This window comes from Sturnira hondurensis, unplaced genomic scaffold (genome assembly GCF_014824575.4).
Source record: "Sturnira hondurensis isolate 20B ecotype Veracruz unplaced genomic scaffold, ASM1482457v3 Scaffold0025168, whole genome shotgun sequence".
In the NCBI taxonomy this organism is placed as follows: Eukaryota; Metazoa; Chordata; class Mammalia; order Chiroptera; family Phyllostomidae; genus Sturnira; species Sturnira hondurensis.
Genome location: NW_028097799.1, coordinates 1066324 through 1081840, shown reverse-complemented (window position 1 = coordinate 1081840; position 15517 = coordinate 1066324). Strand labels below are relative to the sequence as shown.

Sequence of the window (15517 nt, the reverse complement as noted above, 5' to 3'; positions counted from 1 at the left end):
TAGAATCCCTGCTCCTTTTCACAGCCATATGTTATGTGGGCTCCTCAACATGTCTCTGGAGCTCCAGACTGGGGAGCACAGTGTGGGGTTGAGTGAAAGCCCTCGCTCCTAAGAAGGGACTTTTTAGCTCAGATATCCCTCCAAATTCTCAGCCATGGCACTGGGAGCAGGGTCAACCTTTTCCACATTTCTGCCCTTACAAACAAATTTTGATGTGGTTTCTTTGTAAATCCTTGATTATAACAAGACTCCTCTATTCAGCTAATCTTCAGCCGATTACTCAGGTTGATTCCTCTTTAATTTAGTTGTAAATCTGGGTTGATCCTGAGAGGAGGTGAGCGCAATTTGCACCTTCTCCATCACAATCTTGGATCTCAACAGGATTCCTTTCAAAAAATTGAATGTTCTGTGCTGGAATAACAAGTATTATGTATATACAAGATCTGTCCTGAAAAATATCAACCACTGTCAATATAACAAGAACAGTTTGCATGACATCAGTGTAACCTGGCAGCCAAGGAGAGTAGCCTGGCATGCATATACATGAACAATGATGACTTCACTGCACTAGTCAGTGGGGGCGGTAGATGCCATGGAGTGATCATGTGTACTGTGTGGATGTTGTGTTAAAAATGACTGAGCAAGTAGAGCTCTGAATCTGCATCAAATTTTCTGTTAAGCTTGAACATTCCTCTGTGGAAACTATTTGGATGATTCAGAAGGCTGCAGCTATGGGCAATTGGTGACTGGCAGCTTCATCATGACAACATGCCCACTCATGCATCATATCTCATGCAGAGTTTTTTGGCAAAACATCAGTCACCCAAGTGACTCGGCCCCCCCCCCCCCCACAGCCCGTATTTAGCACTCTGTGATCTCTGGCTCTTCCCAAAACTGAAATCACCTTTGAAAGGGAAGAGATTCCAGACTATTGATGAGATTCAGGAAAATATGATGAGGCAATGAGGCAGCTGATCACAATTGGGAGAACTGTGTAAGGTCCTCAGGTTCCTGTTCTGGGGACCAAGGCATCATGGTCCTATGTACAATATTTTTGTATCTGTATCTTCTTCAATAAATGTGTCTCTTTTTCATATTACATTAATAGATACTTTCTGGACAGACTGCATACATCAATCTAAAACCTCTAATAATTTTTATGTAGCAACTAAATCCCTTAAAATGCCCATATATTTAACAAACTATGTTTAAGATATAAAATATGTTAACACAGTTTCCTGATAATTAAGCAATTCACGTAGCTATTAACAAGCAGTTGCTTTTCAAGTTTTAATACTATTGATATGCTGTCTCTCTCAGCCCAGTGACACTGAAGGTGAGCATCCCTTTGCTGATAATTCAGTGTGCTTTACAAAACATCTACAGGCAAATTTTAAATTCTGCCAAAATTGTATTTTAGAATGTGTCTAAAGACATTTCCTCACTTCCGCCAAGATGGAGGCATAGGTGGAAACACTGTGCCTTCTCCCACAGCCAAGTTTGAATACAACAAAAGTTTTGGAGAACTAGGACACACCCAAAGACCAGAAAACGGAATTACACGGAAGTCCGACAGCTACGAACCGTTCAACAGGGACGGTAAGAGAGGCGGAGCCAGCAGCGGAGCTGGGTCAGGCAGGACAGACCTAGGAGCACAGGCAGCTCAGAATCAGTCGGGGTGCGGAACAGACTGACCAAGGTCGCACATTCACGCACAGTGAGACGGACCACCCAGGCCCCAGGGGGCGAACCCAGTGGGGGAGGGCTGACAGCGGTGGCACACTCGCGTGCAGTGGAACGAAACGCGTGGGCCTGGTGACAGTGGTGGCTGCGGTGCCGGTGGGGGTCACGGCAGTGGGCGGCAGAGGGAAGCCATTGTCCCTCTTTGACCCCGCCCCCACATACAACGTCACAACCCAGCGACTGAGTTGCCCTGCTCTGGTGAAAACGTAGGGCTCTGATCCTGCTACTTAACAGGCATGAACAGCCCAAAAGATGGCGCAAGAAGAACTCAAAGTCCCAGAGCCAATAACTCTAAGCGACCAACAGATTGCCAGCCTCTCAGAAGCCCAATTTAAGACACTATTTATCAGGATGCTCACAGAATTGGTAGATTATAGTCACAAATTAGAGGAACATATGAAGGCTAAACTAATTGAAATGAAGGGAGATGCACAGGAAACCAATAGTGATGGAAAGGAAACTGGGACTCAAATCAATGGAATGGACCAGAAGGAAGAACAAAACATCCCACCAGAAAGGAATGAAGAAATGAGAATTCAAAAAAATGAGGAGAGGCTTAGGAACCTCCAGGACATCTTTAAACGTTCCAACATCCGGATTATAGGGGTACCAGAAGGGGGAAAGAAACAGCCACGAGTGGAAAACTTATTTGAACAAATAATAAAGGAGAACTTCCCCAGTCTGGCAAAGGAAATAGACTTCCAGGAAATCCAGGAAGCTCAGAGAGTGCCAAAGAAGTTGGACCCAAGAAGGAACACACCAAGGCACATCATAATTACATTAGCCAAGACCAAAATGAAGGAGAGAATCCTAGAAGCAGCAAGGGATAAGGGGACAGTCACCTACAAAGGAGTACCCATCAGACTGTCAGCGGATTTCTCAAAAGAGACCTTACAGGCAAGAAGGGGCTGGAAAGAAGTATTCCAAGTCATGAAATCCAAAGACCTACAGCCAAGATTGCTTTATCCAGCAAAACTTTCATTTAGAATGGAAGGACAGATAAAGTGCTTCTCAGATAAGGTCAAGTTGGAGTTCATCATCACCAAGCCCTTATTATATGAAATGCTAAAGGGACTTATATAAGAAAAAGATGATGAAAAATATTAACAGTGAAAGGACAGCAAACGCACAGTTATTAACAACCATACCTAAAACAAAAGCAAACCAAGAGGACAGCTAGATCAGGAGTGGAACCATGGAAATGAAGAACACATGGAGGGTTAGAAACAGGGTGGTGGGAGGAGGAGAAGGGGCGAGAAGGCACAGAAAATAGCATAGATGGTAGGTAGAAAATAGATAGGGGGGAGGGTGAGAATAGTGGGGGGAAATGTAGAATCTAAAGAAATTGAGGTACGTGGTTATAAACTAAGGGGGGGGGGAGAATAGTNAGGGTGAGAATAGTGGGGGGAAATGTAGAATCTAAAGAAATTGAGGTACGTGGTTATAAACTAAGGGGGGGGAGAATAGTGGGGAAGGGAGTGTGCAGGTGGAGGGGAATGAAGGGGGGGAATAGAACAACTGTAATGGTATAATCAATAAAATATATATAAAAAAAAGACTTTTCCTGCACATCATTTTGTGAAAATTTTGTACTGTATTTAAAGGATGTACATTCTATGACGTCATTGCATTATAAATAAGAAGCACTCTCTACTAGGAAAATGTTAGCCAGGAAGATGTTCTGTGAGTCAGGCACATACTTCCAAAATTGATTCATTGGCTTATTAAGAGAATTTTCTGCCACCCCTCAAAATTTCAAGAGTGGCTTCAGTCAAAGAAAGACAAGTACTATATGATTTCATTCATATGTGGAATCTAATGAACAAAATGAACTAACAAGCAAAATAGAAACAGACTCACAGAGAGCAGGCTGACAGCTGTTGGTGGGGGCTGTGTGAGGAGAGATGGAAGGACTGAGCAAAAAAGGAAAAAGAGAGAAAAAAATCATGGACACAGATAACAATGTGGTGATAGCCAGGGGAAAGAGAAGTGGGCAGAGGTGAAGGAGTGTATAAGGGATAAATGGAGATGGAAGGGGACTTACAATGATGAACACACAGCACAGTGTGCGATGATGTGTACCTGAAATATGCTTAATTTTGTTAACCACTGTCACCCAAATAAATTCAATAAAAATGAAAAAAAATTAAAGAGTTGGCTTAATAAAAGAAATCTCTCAACAAATGTGTCATGTCAGTAGGTTTACTGTGATCTAGCACACAATAACCTCATTTTTCTGTACCACTCATTAGACAATAAAAAGCATTAACATCCTTTCCAAATTGAAAAATATTACTAAACCAGGAATGGTAGATATTTTTTAATTATAAAAATGATCCATGTTAAACTAGAAGTCAATGCCATTTTTAATTTTTTATTGGTGTTCAAGTACAGTTGTTCCCATTTCTCCCACCATCACTCCCCATCCCTGCTCCATCCCTCCCTGCCTCCCACCCTCAATCCTACCCACTTTGGCTTTGTCCGTGTGTCCTTTATATATGCCATTTTCAAAAAAAAGAAGACTAAAGACATGCTTATAAAAAACAGAAGAGGATGGATGTCAGACATTGCCATTATAATTCAATATTGTTCTGTAACTTCTGTTCAAGGCAGAATTGCAACAAGAAGATACAGTTCTTAGAAACACTGTTATTACAAGTGTTTATAAACAATTCTCTAATAACAACATGGAAAGCCACATTGGAGAACATCCATTTTCTGAAATAACACTCTTAAGTTAAAAGTTCTAATAATGATTTTTAAAAACAGATTTCTTCCACAACTTCCCTGCCCTATATTATCTGTATGGACAACGTAAATACCTTAAAAAACAATGCTAATGTATATAAGAATTTAACACATGATAGGTAAACATCACAAACCAATAGGTTACTCAAAATGGACTCTTGTTTGGATTGTCCAGGAGCAGAGCAGACACCCTTTTCTCGTTCTGCTCACACAGGAGACTGTGAGACTAAAAAGTGTCCCTGCTATCTTGTCAGTGTTAGGAAAATCCTCTCCACGAACAAAACAAATACAGACGAGGTTCTCAAAAGCGAGGGAGGAGACCAGGTCCTGGTGACATCATTTGAGCCCGAAACAGCGCCTGAGCCAGACCTACTCTAAAATGCACCAATAAATTTCCTTTCTACAACATAGAAGACTGACCGAGTTTGGTTTACTGTCATTAATGCACCTGCCAGGAAAGTGTATACTGACAAAGAACACACAAAGTAAACAAATACACACTTGAATAATTCCATCCAACACTCGAGGCAAGTCAGAGACACCCTCACCTCCAATCTTTCCTTTCAACGATAGAGAGATATTTTGCCTAAATAACCTCCCCAATATCTGGGCTATTTCTCCTATTTAATCAGTAAGGCAACAGAGTTTAAATACAGATGCACTCAAAGACCACCATTAGTTATGATGTTGACTTAGACTATTACACTCTATGTTTAACCTGTATGTTTTACAGCTGCAAATTTATCAGGGTAAGTGAATTTCCAAGTATATGTATCCATGTTTTAATTTGAATATCTATATGCAGCTCAGTAAAGTACTATATTACAATGTGTTTTATGAATAGAGAGAGGTTGATATAGCATTCATTTTATGTGATGTTCTCTGTTGGATTACACCATGCCTTAAACACAACTCAACAATTTGAGGCCTCAGAGTCTTCAGCTACTTAGAAATAAAACAGTATGTATCAAAGATAGATCTACCAAAGCTGAGGAAAGTTTGTTTTATTGATTAAAAGCATATTGTATGTAATATAATCAAATATGTCACCTGTGTAAATATTTAAATGACTTTAGTGCCTAAAATTTTTTTTAATTACACAAATGTAATCTAACCTGACCCTCACAAAAAATAAACTGAATCTGGATATGTAGTATATCTTAATGCAGAAGTTATTTATCAAAATTTAAAAAGAAAGCCACACTTTAATACTTATTTCATTTGGAAAAGAACTATGTCCCATTCCTTTACCCATATCTAACAAGAAAATATAGCAACACTGATAAAAGATGTTGCTTCATCTTTAGCAACACTGATAAAAGACAGCAGAAATGGCAGCAAATATATCCTCTTTCAACTAGACCAACTATTAATGTTACCATTCATGAGGTAGGAAATGTAATATCCATAAATCACCTTCACTTTTAAGTGAATAACATGTACTCAAATTGCCTACTTCATTCTCTCTACCTATAACTTTACAAGTGACTGCTTTATTTATTCACAAGCTTATTATTTCTGACAATCAATGTCAGTTATGGTCTTTTTATTAAATGTAAAATATTCAGAAACATGAAAAAATTGCATTCTTTTTTTAAGAGTTTATCATTAATGGATGTTGGAAGGCTCCAGATTCACACATGGCCTCATCAATTTCAGCAAAACATTGAGAATATGTCGCCTTCTCACCTCTCTCCTCTTTAGGAATGTAAACAATCAGACTAGTTTGCCAAGTCAAACATTCTCCTTATATAAAAGCACTTATGCAGCAGGAGATTAAAGCTGCTTACTTAGTTATGATACAGGGAGAGGAGGGTTTTTTTTTTTCAGAAGACAACCTGGAACTGCATCTCAGACAAAGGCTTGATAAAAGTCTGAATTCCACAATGTAAACACTAAAGAAATTACTCTGACCTGAAGTAAATTCATAGAAATCACTCATATATGCCTCCTATGATATTCAATTGTAAAGAAAATTTCAAACCAATAAGTCAAACAGAATAATTTAGCTATTAAAAAATAAATAACTAAATGCTTTAACATGTTAAATAGTACTGTTTATTATTCTACATCTGGAAGCCAGAGAACCTATGCTTCTGACATTAAACTAAGTGAATTCCTAATCATCTTTCATCCAATAATATCAAAAAGAATCAGTGGCTTCATGGAGTTTGGGGAGCAAGAAAGGAGACAAGGTCAACTAACAAAAAATTTCAACATCCTACTTTGTATCTTAAAAGCACCTCTATCCAGATTATCTATTATTTGTGTTACATTATTTAGGTATAAAGTTAAAAGATATAAAGAACAAGGCTAATATAATTTTTTATTTTTTATTTTATTGATTATGCCATTACAGTTGTCCCATTTCCCCCCTTCATTCCCCTCCACCTTGCACACCCCTCCCCCACCATCCCCCCTTTAGTTTATATCCATGTATCACAAGTTCTTTAGATTCTATATTTCCCATACTATTCTTGCCCTCCCCCGTTTTTTTTTTCTATCTATCATCTATGCTACTTATTCTCCGCACCTTCTCTCCCCTCTCCTCCTCCCACTCCCCTGTTGCTAACCCTCCATGTGATCTCCATTTTTATGTTTCTGCTCCTGATCTAGCTCTCCTCTTAGTTTGCTTTTGTTTTAGGTGTGGTTGTTAATAACTGTGCGTTTGCTGTCCTTTCACTGTTTATATTTTTGATCTTCTTTTTATTAGATAAGTCCCTTTAATATTTCAAGTAATGAGGGCTTTGTGATGCTGAACTCCTTGAACTTCACCTTATCTGAGGATCACTTTATCTGCCCTTCCATTGTAAATGAAAGATTTGCTGGGTAGAGCAATCTTGGCTGTAGGTCCCTGCCTTTCATGACTTTGAATACTTCTTTCCAGCCCCTTCTTGCCTGTAAGGTCTTTCTTGAGAAATCAGCTGACAGTCTGATGGGAGCTCCTTTGTAGATGACTGTCCCTTATCTCTTGCTGCTTCTAGGATTCTCTCCTTCATTTTGATCTTGGGTAATGTAATTATGTGCCTTGGTACATTTTTCCTTGGGTCCAACTTCTTTGGAACTCTCTGAGCTTCTTGGACTTCCTGGAAGTCTATTTCCTTTGCGAGATTGGGGAAATTCTCCTTTATTATTGGTTGAAATAAATTTTCCACTTGTTGCTCTTCCTCTTCCCCTTCTGGTACCCCTACAATTCAGATGTTGTAATGTTTAAAGATGTCTTGGAGGTTCCTAAGCCTCCCCTCATTTTTTAAAATTTTTGTTTCTTCATTCTTTTCTGATTGGATGATTCTTTCTTCCTTCTGGTCCACTTCATTAATTTGAGTCCCAGTTTCCTTCCCATCACTATTGGTTCCCTGTGGATTTCCCTTCATTTTGCTTAGTTTAGTCTTCATATGTTCATCTAATTTGTGACTAAAATGAACCAGTTCTGTGAGCATCCTGATCACCCGTATTTTGAACTGTGCATCTGATAGGTTGGCTATCTCTTGGTCGCTTAAAAGCATTGGTTCTGGGGCTTTGACCTGTTCTTCTTCTTTAGCCATAATGTTTTGGTCTGTTAGCACCTGTTAGGTAGTGAAGGGTGGAGCCTTAGGTGTTCACCAGGGCAGGGCAACCCAGGTTGCTGGGTTGTGACCCTGCATGTGGGGGCAGAATCAGAGAGGGGCAATGGTGCTTGTTCTACACTCTCTCTTGGATTTCAGTCCCTTCTGCTGCTTCTCACAAGCAAATTGGGCCTTTCTGGTGCTGGTTCCAGATGTGTGGGCTTGTGCACCCTCTGGGACCCTGTAGGTCTCTCCAGAAAACTCTCTTGTGAGGCTGGGAGCCTCTCCCAGCACCTCGACCCCCATAAGTTTTTCAGTCGCTGCTTTTAGGCTTTATTTCCTGGCGCTGGGGCCCTGGGTTGCCCGGTCTATCTCACTGCTTACACCTTTGCCTGGTTTATCTGCACGTGAATGTGTGACCTCGGTCAGCCAGCCGCCTTGCAACCTCACTGGGTCTGCCCGTTGCCACCCCATGCCTGGGACCTGCCAACTGCCGCCTACGCACCTGAGTCAGTCCAGCCACTTTTTCCTGTGCAACCCCTCTCCCCTGGCCACTGACTCCACCCCTCTTACCAGTCTGGCTGAATGGTTCATTATTGTTAGACTTCCGCAGAGTTCAATTTTCTGTCTGTTTTGGTTGTATTTTGTTACTAAAACTTTGTGTCTTTAAACTTGGTTGTGCGAGGAGGTACAGTGTTTCCACCTATACCTCTATCTTGGCCAGAAGTCCAGGCTAATACATTTTTAAAGGTTTTCAACAGTGAGCACTGAAGCAAGAGTTCCTAATAACTCTGTATCTTTCAACTTTATTTTTGTGGTGAAAGCCCAAATGATTATCTTTATTATTAATAATATTAAGACAAATATTATGCCTTATTTGGTATTATAGAAAAGAATTCTTCTGTTCCTAAGCCTATATTATTTCTATCAACATCAAAAACCTATCTTCCACTTATTATTGAAATTACAAGAAAAAAGTAGTTTTTTAAATTTTCACTTCTCAGGTAAAAGTTTTTTTGACTGTGTGCTTTAAAAGACCAATCTCAGTCATCTAAACGTAACCTTAAATCCACATAAGGTGTTGATTTTACAGAGTAATTCATGATCTTTTGTGTATTTCCTTATCTGTATGCATGTCAAGGAACATCCACACCAGGCTCCTTTGACTACCCACTTCCCCTTTCCACTGCAGGGTCTTTGGTGTTCTCTCTGCCTGGAATGCACTTCCTTGCCTCTTCCTCCAATTTATGTTCTCCTCCCAAGTTCACCTCAACTCTCACTTCTAAAGGAGAGCCTTCCTCTTATTCTCCCTGAGATGAGAGTCTACATGTGCTTTTTTCACCACTGTATCTCTGGAGGGTAGCAGAGTACCTAGCAGATGGTGGGACCTTATTAAATATATGTTGAGCAAACTATAAAATGGAGCACAAGTATTTGAAACTGGCCATTAATCCGAATAGTTCCTGAGTTTCATGATAATGCTAAAATTAAACGAGGTCAAGAAAATTATCCATTTTTTGCTTAAATATGTCACTGGGTTTCCTGGATCCAGACTCAATGAGTTTCAAAAGATGTGTGTGGGAGTATAAGCACAGGGACAATCTCCACATGCTATTGCACTTCAGGATTTAAATAGACAAACATTTTGTATTTTTAAAATATACATGCAAAGATATGAATGTTTGTTCATTCTACTGTAACTGGTCAACTATATAAATGTATCAATCATCATTTTTTCAAACACCTGCATTGTAATACTTATTTTGATCATAGAACAATTGTTCTACATGCACAAATTTTCCAGAAAATTGAAAAATATTATTTAAATAATTGAATTTTAAAATTTAAGTATAGTTAGCTATTGAGTCATAATTCTCTCAGAAATAACTATGTGAACTCTTCTGCAATGGTAAATAGCTTTAAGAAATTACTATAATTCTTGTGTATAGTATTCATAAAGTTTTGCCTTCTCCCTGCCTGTCATCATGTTTTGCTACAGTCACTGTGTCCCTAATATATTCTTTTAGTTTGCTGTGGACTGGGACATTGTAGCAAAATTTCCATTGACAGATGCTTAAACTAAGAGCAATGAGTTCTAAGCCTCTTTTTTTAGTTAAAAAAAGGAAAGCATGAAATTTCCTGTCTACTAACATTTGGTGTTTATCAGAACAAAGGTTGAATTCTAGCTGTTGGGAGACAATTTCCCATTCCACAAAACTGAAGATTAGCAGTCAGTTTCTCCAGGACTATCTTTTTAAAAAGATTTGTATAGCAATTGGCCCTAGAAAAAAATAACCTGACTTCTGGAGCAAATCTATTTACATTCCCAGCAAATAAATAAACATGCCCCTCTTCCAGAGACATTTAAGAGTAATAAAGATTAAAATGTCCACCATTTTAATTCTTCTAGGTAGAATTGCTATATTCTAGGTTAATGAAGATATTCTTTGTCTAGAGGTAAGGATGGACAGGTTTGCCAGCACCTCCAATATAAGATCAAAGTCTACAAATATCAGAATTTCTCTCCTGACATTTGGGGGTTATATACCCCCCATTGTACATGCAGGCAACACCTGGCCCTATTCTTTTTGCCCTATGAGGATAGGAGATCAGGGACTACAGTCAAGATGCTACTACTGCTATAAGCATTAAATTGTCTAGACCTATTTACTCATTGTCTCCTTACATGCCAAATCTCTGGAGGAGCAGCAAGTCAACCCATCAGCTATCACCATGCTACTGCTTAGAACCTGCCTGACACTTGACATTGGTTTCATTATTCAGTGGCCGCATAATGTTGGACAAACTATTTAATCCATACTCTGGTTTCTCTTCAGATAGTATAAATCTTTCGCCTTTTACAAACTATTTAATCCTTCTTACCTCCAGTGACCTCTATTTCAAGTGTATGTAATAATTATCTCAAAGACTGTTTTAAAAAGTGAATACTATATGGAAAGCATGTAGTTACCATGCCTTAAAAAATATGGTTATTGTTCACATTATTATCAGTATTCACTCATTTATTTATTTGCACTGCTTAAAGGGCTTGTTACACTTATTTCCAGATATCTTACTGTGATCCACATAATTCATACTGCTGGTTAGAAAGAGTGTTAGAATTTTTTCCACTTTTTCCTTTCTTATACATTAGAGATACAGCACATATTTAAAAATCATTTCTTGCTTTTGTTGGTGGCTCAGTTACTTGGAGCATTGTCCTGTACACCAAAAGGTTGAGGGTTCAATTCCAAGTTAGGACGCATTCCTAGGTTGTGAGTTCAACCCCCAGTTGGGGTGCATGTGGGAGGTAAGCAATTGATGTTTCTCCCTCACACTGATATCTCTCTCTTTTTCCCCACCCCTCCCTCTCTTTCTAAAATCAATAAACAAATCCTTAGCTGAGGATTAAAAACATAAATATATAAAAATCATTTCTTCTACCTCTTTGAAATTCAGTCATAGAATCTAAATGCAGACTCTGATTCAACTAATATATATTAAGTATACATACATGACAGGCATTGTACTACAATTTTCTTATTTTAAAATATAAATAGCCCTGGCTGGTGTAGCTCAGTGGATTGAGCGCGGGCCTGGGAACCAGAGGCTCGTGGTTCGATTCCCAGTCAGGGCACATACCTGGGTTGCAAGCCAGTTCCCGGCAGGGGACACACAATACATTGTGTGTCCTCAGCAGAGGCAACCATACATTGATATTTCTCTCCCTCTCTCCTTCCCTTCCCCTCTAAAGATAAATAAAAATATTTATACATATATATATATATATATGTGTACATATATATATATATATATATATATATATATATATATGGTCTATCCAGAAGGTATTCATTCATGTACTATGAAAAATAGGGACGTTTATTGAAGAAGATGCAACATACAAGAAACACTGTTCATAGTCCTATGGTGCCTCAGTCACAAGGCACCTTGGGACCTCACTCAGTTTTCCCAGTCGCCATCAGCTGCTCCATCATATTTTCCTGAATCTCATTGATGGTCTGAAATGTCTTTCCTTTCAAAGGTATTTCAGTGTTTGAAAAAGCCATAAGTCTCAGGACACTAAATCTGGGCCGAGGGTATGCTGATTCACCTGGGTGATTTGAGGTTTTGCCAAAAAACTTTTTACAAGATGTGATGCATGAGTGGGCACATTGTCATGAGGAAGCTGTCAATCACTGATTACCCATAGCTGTGGCCTTCTGAATCATTCAAATAGTTTCCATAGAGGAATGTTCAAGCTTAACACAAAGTTGGATATAGATCTGTTGCTCTACTTGTTCAGTTTTTTAAATGTGACTGCCACACAGTACACATGCTTTCTCAATGGTATCTATCATCCCCACTGCCTAGTACAGTGAAGTCATCATTGTCCGTATATGTGCACTTCTGTCCACTCTCCTTGGCTGCCAGGTTACATCAATGTCCCACAAACCATTCTCGTTGTATTAACAATGGCTGGACTTTTAGTGTGCAAACATCACGTATTTAGTACTCATTCAAAATATCCTAGTAATGTTCATAATTTAATAAATAACTTTGATGACATAAAAAAAATAAAATTAAGAATAAAATACAAAACTTGACAGTACATATTACAAAGCACTATTGCTTTCTTTCTTTTTTTTTAAGATTTTATTTACTTATCTTTAGAGGGGAAAGGAAGGAGAGAGGGAGAGAAATATCAATGTATGGTTGCCTCTGCCGGGGACACACAATGGATCATGTGTCCCCTGCCAGGAACTGGCCTGCAACCCAGGCATGTGCCCTGACGGGGAATTGAACTGCGATCCTCTGGTTTGCAGGCCCGCGCTCAATCCACTGAGCTACACCAGCCAGGGCTCACTATTGCTTTCTTATCAGTGTATTACAAATATATTTCAAGTAAAATTTCAAAGATCACATAAATCACTACCTAAAAAAAAATATCAACTTCTAAAATAGAGGCAAAGATAGGAATATCAGAATAACTGGCAAAGCTTTTTCAAACTGTAAATTTTTCCCCCTCAGATATCTTTTTATTTTGCAGTGCCAGGAGTTTATGTATGTATGTTCTAATATGATCTTTTCTCCCACCTCCAACTGAAAACCACTGACCCAAAAGGTAACTTACTTCCTAAAATCACTTTGCCTGCTATAACTTTTTATTTTATCAAAATGTAATTAACAATGAAAATATATTGAGAAGTTCTGGCCAAGATGGAAGTATAGGTAGAAATGCTATGCTTCCTTGCACAACCAAAAGAAGGGTAACAACAAATTTACAACAATAAACAACCAGAACTACCAGAAAATCAAACTGCATGGAAATCCAACAATCAAGGAATTAAAGTAACATTCTTCCAGACTGTTAGGAGAGGCAGAGACAGGCAGCTGGGGTGGAGAAGACACACAGCAAGGCAGTGGACCACATGGGTAAGGCAGGGCTGGCTGACCAGAAACTAAAAACTCAGAACCTCTAACTGTAAAATTCTGTGGGGTTGTGAAGGCAGACAAAATTCCAAGTCTCACAGGAGAGTTCACTGGAGAAGCCCACAACACCCTAGAACATATACAAACCCACATACCTGAGAATAGGCACCTGAAAGGGCACAATCCACTTGTGGGAAGTGAGAGTAGTGATAAAAAGTGGGGCTGGAGCAGAGTGAGCAAGCCACATTGTTCCTTCTCAGACCCTTACCACACACACAATGCACAAGGCAGCAAAGAGAGTTTCCCCAACTTGGTGAGCACCTAAGGCTCCATCCCTTACAACACAGCAGGTGCACTGAATCAAAGAAATATGGCCCATATGAAGAAGTGATCAAAACTACAAGAAAGAAACTAAGCATCAAGGAAATAGACAACCTGTCATATGCAGAGTTCAAAATACTGGTAATCAGGATGCTCACAGAAATGATTGAGTTCTGTCACAAAATCAAGGCTATACAAAGTGAAATAAAGGAAAATACACAGGGGACCAACAGTGACAGGAAGGAAACCAGAACTCAAGTCAACAATTTCTAACAAAAGGAAGAAATAAACATCCAACCAGAGCAAAATAAGGACATAAGAATTCAAAAAAAATGAAGAGAGGCTTAGGAACCTCTGGGACAATTTTAAATGTTCCAAACTCCAAATCATATGCATGCCAGAAGGAGAAGAGAAAGAGCAAGAAATTGAAAACTTATTTGAAAAAAAAAGAATAATAAAGGAAAACATCCCCAGTCTAGAGAAGGAAATAGACTTCCAGACAGTCCAGGAAGTCCAGAGAGTCCCAAAGAAATCAGACCCAAGGAAGAACACATACGTCATCATTAAGTTACCCAAGATTAAATATAAAGAGAGAATCCTAAAAGAAGCAAGAGGAATGGAGACAGTTACCTACAAAGAAGTGTCCATAGACTACCAGCTGATGTCTCAAAAGAAACACTATAGGCAAGAAAAGGCTGGAAAGAAGTATTCAAAGTCATGAAATGCAAGGACCTACATCCAAGATTACTCTCTCCACCAAAGCTATCATTTAGAATAGAAGGGTAGATAAAGTACTTCTCAGATAAAGTAAAGCAAAGGAGTTCATCACTATCAAGCCCTTATTACATGAAATGTTAAAGGGACTTATCTGAGAAATAGAAGATCAAAAACTATGAACAGTAAAAGGACAACAAACTCACAACTATCAATAACTGAAGCTGAAAAACAAAAACTAAGTAAACAATTAAAAACAGGAACAGAATGAGAGAAATGGACATCACATGAAAGTTTATCAGTAGGGAGAGGGAGGAGGAGAAGGAGAGAATAAGAAGCATAAGTGTCAGGTATAAAATAGTCATGAGGAGAGGTTAAGAATAGTATAGGAAATAGAGAAGCCAAAGAACTTACATGTACAACCCATGGACATGAACTAAGGTGGGGAGGGGATGCTGGAGGGTGGAAGGTGGCGCGGGGCAGAGGTGCAATAAAGGGGAGAAAATAATTGGGACAACTGTAATAGCATAATCAATAAAATATATTTAAAAATATGTTTACTTCATCTCAATTTTTGAAGGATATTTTCTCTGGATATGAAATGATAAGTTGCAGGTATTTTCTTTCAGAACTCTAAAAATACCATTCCATTATCTGGTTTTTGTCCACTTCAGCTGAATAATCGCCTTAAATTATTTTTGCTCCCTTGAAAGTACTATGTCTTTTTCTTTCTCCACATTTAAGAATTCTTCTTTTATATTGAGTTATCAACAAGTTTAATATATTGTACTTTGGTTTACTTTGTGTTTATTCTGCTTAAAGTTTCTAGAGATTCTTGAATTTGAGGGTTGATGTGTTTGTCAATTTTGGAAAATTCTCACCCAGTATATATTCACACAGTGCTTTTGCCCCATTCTTTTTTTTCTCTCCTTTCGTGACTGCAATTACACAAATGTTTCATATGTCTCTTGTACTCTTCTCTGTGCCTTCCATATTTTCATTGTTCTGAAGTA

The 15517-nt window shown here is 38.7% G+C and overlaps 1 protein-coding gene across 1 annotated transcript in view; it reads right to left on the bottom strand.

The window, feature by feature from the left end:
• Nucleotides 1–15517, bottom strand: part of STPG2 (sperm tail PG-rich repeat containing 2) — a 196062-nt gene that overhangs the window by 105998 nt on the left and 74547 nt on the right. The window lies entirely within an intron of this gene.